The following is a 4,061-nucleotide window of genomic DNA, read 5'->3' on the forward strand; positions in this document are numbered from 1 at the left end:
TTATAGACTTTCTTCTGCATTTCCTTGTGCGTTAAACATAGAAAACATATTATCTATCTCTTTAAAAACAGACACAAAAATCTGTACTTGGCAAAAGAGGTAGACTGTGTGTTTTAGCCAAATTTGATGGTGTTCATCGTGCACGTAAACAAATGTCTTAATCTGAAGAGTAAAGTTCATCAGTTGTTGCATTATTTCCTTATGTGCCATTCAGTTAATGATAGCTACTGGCTTCCTTTTTAGTGTATATTACGCTACATCAGATAGCTCATATTCGTTTTTTCTGCAGTCAGCTATCAATGACCTTGAACAACAGGGCTGTGTATTAGTTAACACCAGACTTACCCTTTAATCCCGGTCATACCTTCGCAATATAAATGAATGAGTGTAAGAGGCCTTAGTGAAACTTATCATGACCAAGCAACATGTGTGTTCATCCTACAACTTGCAAATCCACACGGTAGCTAACTGCTATGTATATGTTGTCATAAGTTAGATGTATAAAAGATTTTCATATTTTTTGTAACCATAAATTTATGAAATAGTAATTTAAATATTATTTTTTACCATATAATAAATAGATCCATTGGTTCAAAGGTTTATGTATGGATAAAAAAAAGATTGGGAATAAACTTTTGCCACCATTTCTTTCTCTGCTGACAAATAAACATTGATCCGTCTCGTTTATCATATGTAAGAATAATTTGCCCTTTTATGTTTTCAGAACAGTTTATATTTTGACATAGCCATTATACCACTGAAATGACACATTGGCAACAAATTGAACAAATTGAAATTGACCAAGAATCTAGCAATAGGACTTAAGAATCCCAATAAAAGTCCTGAAAAATGAGCTGTTAAATTATCAGTATACTACTAATACTACTTGTCACTTGTCACTTGTCATTTAGAATGACTGGCGTGTCAAGTCGGAGGACTACTACTATTATTATTATTATTATTATTATTATTATTATTATTATTATGTTCAATGTCTTTTTGCCTCAGGAAAGCACACATTAAAATGCAGCAAGGTGAATCAAATATAGGGATGGCATATGCATCGCAGTAAGGGCTCAATACAATACTGGTCAACAGAGAAAGCCATTTTCTTACCGTCCTGTCCCATCCTGAACAACTGTTGTCTGGACGATGTGGGCCTCTGACATCAAGAGTTCAACAGGGGAATATAGACCTGTGTCTGTTTTCTTTTCATACCAACAATTAAAAAAAGTAATACTCTTGCATGTGACTAGCATCGTAGATGTGCTGTTTGTTCCTTGTCTGGGTCACCTTGGGTGGGTTCAATAATAAAGAGCCACAAACTTAAATTAAAAAATACAGACTTGGTGTTTTTGCAAGTGAGAAAGATATAAGCAGGCTCTGACACATTCCATAGACATCACCTGACCCCTCTCCCTTGTGCATCTCTACTCACAAATACCATCAGGGAAAAACATCATCCCACACTTTTTCTTTTTTCTTTCTTTTGTTAACAAAAAAAAACATATTCGTTCACAAAAGTAGGCTAACAAGTGCATGTCCTTATGCAGCAAGCCCCCGTCCCGACCCCTGTTTGTCCCCTGTGCCATCTGGAAGCCCTAGGGCAGCCATTTTCTCCTCACTGTAAATATCAGGAAAAAAAACAATTGTGAACAGCTCTGTAAAACATGTAAATCTCTCACGTGTGCAACGATCACCAGGCATGGAAAGCGTGTAGTGTAATGTCACACAGACCGACCGACCTGCCAAATGATGTGCTTTTTGTGTATAAATAAAAAAAGAGAATTAAAAAGTAAAATAATGACACATTGTTTCCAAAAATGAATTAATAAAAAACAAAAAAGCATTGTGTATGTGGCCAGCTCGTGCAGAAAAATCCTTAAAAGTCGTATTTGGAAACATTATTGGTCTGTGTAGAGTTTCTATACATGTTGTGTTTGTAAAATGGAAAGGGAAAGAGTGCGGGAAAAAAAAACATTTCAAAAGAAAGACCCTGGCTTCCATCTAAATTGTTAGTGGGGATGACTGAAATAAGAAATTCAATTAAAAAAATAAAGTGAAAACAACTGAAAAACCTTAATGATTTTGAAAACAAATGTTACATTCACTGTTGTAAGTGCAATGAGCTATAATTCATGTATCCATCGTAAACCTTGTGTATGTTTCAGTGTATTCCTGTAAGCAGTTGTAGTAGACTTGGTGCATCATGTCATGTAATGTGATGAATGAAATAATGATCCTACAATACATTTCAATCAGGAAAAAGAATAAACAAGAATTTAAGAAAAACAGTTGTGGTTTGTTTTTATTCTTTCTATGTGCATATGTGCAGAGAAGCCGACAATGTGGGACAAAGGGGTTAGTTGCCCCGGGCCCAGGCAGTGTTGGGGGCCCAGAATTGGTTACTCTTTACATTGTATTGTGTATTGGGTGGGGGGGGGGGGCTTTCAAATGACAAAGTCCCGGGCCCTTCATTTTTCCAAGGATAAGTTTCAGATATTTAGTGGCTCATGTAACTGAAGTCATCTTGTGCTAGTTTTCCATCTACCAGTTCGGTGAGAGGTACAGCATGACACCACTGAGCTAAAGGTCCAGGCGATAACTCAGCACTACTGATACTGTATGAGGCTTCGGGAGGGAGGTTTACTGACCTTATACTGCTAGGTGATATCCGTTACATTCACAGCAAGTGTAACATAGATAGGCTACTGTCCATCCAATACATATACGGTATGAGGAGGGGGCCACCATGGCCTCTGAATAGGGAGATGTGTGGAGATGTGGGCCACGGCCGCACAGGTTGGATGACAGCACTGGTGACTGACTCCCCATACCCACCTGTCTGTGTCAGAAACTGACCCTGTGACCATTAGGGTGAAAGTCAACTTTATCAAACTATTCTTATCCATCTATTCTAGTCAATCTATTATGATCTATTCAATTAGGCCTACAGTATAATATTCAACCATAGTAGGCTATATTGGCGGTTGATGAGTTCAGATTATAATTATGCCATAGACTTGTCTTTATCAGATATTTTTTATTTATTTGACCTTTATTTAACCAGGAAGGTCCTATTGAGGTAGAAACCTCTTCTTCCAGGGAGTCCTGGCCAAGACGGCATTAAGACAGTGGAGGCACATGCATATTATGACATAAAAAACAGATTAAAAAAAAAAAAAAAAAACGTAAGGATATAAGACATATCAGACATAGGGGCAAACAAAATAGACACTGGACAAGACCAACAAGTAAGACCCATATTTTAAGAACAATGAGTGAAAATAGAAATTATAAAATAGAATAGAATAGAATAGAACGCCTTTGTTGTCATTACACAAAAGTACAATGACATTTCAAGATTCACCATGAAGTACAAATGATGTCCCTGACATGAAGCCACTTAGGTTTTTTTTTCTTTTTCCTTTGATGACACTGCAGCTGTACAGTAGTTGTGCAGTAGCCTACAGCAGTGTTTCCCAACCAGGGGTACGTGTACCACTAGGGGTACGCGAGCACACTGCAGGGGGTACTTGGAAAAATAAAAAAATGTATGGAACATAGTCACATTGTAATATAGAGCATGAGTGAGGGGGTACTCATGGTATGACAAAAAGGCTTAGGGGGTACGCAAGACAAAAAAGGTTGGGAAACACTGGCCTACAGCACAGTAGAACTGTATGAGGGCATGATGACTTGTACTAACCTATGTGAACTGCAGGCTACATTGCCCTCTTGTGGCAGTTCACATAATGCTTTTATGTTGAAATAATGTTTTGGTTGGTTCAGGCCGCAACTTCCGGTCCATGGGAGCCGACAAAAATACGGCATGAATAAACAAAGAATATGTTCACACATGTTCACTAAGTACTCAATTAGTAATTAACTGGCATACAATACAGCCTTAAACATGGGGCCATAGGGTGATCTGGACGAGCATGTTCTTTATTTCTCTATTATTTGTCACGTCTTGGGTCCCGTGGGATATACCGGAAAGGGCGTGACTTGTGCGTCCACAAGCAAGTCGCCGTAGACATTTTGCCGCGTGTTCGGGAGAA

This window comes from Engraulis encrasicolus, chromosome 10, assembly GCF_034702125.1.
Source record: "Engraulis encrasicolus isolate BLACKSEA-1 chromosome 10, IST_EnEncr_1.0, whole genome shotgun sequence".
NCBI classification, from domain to species: Eukaryota; Metazoa; Chordata; class Actinopteri; order Clupeiformes; family Engraulidae; genus Engraulis; species Engraulis encrasicolus.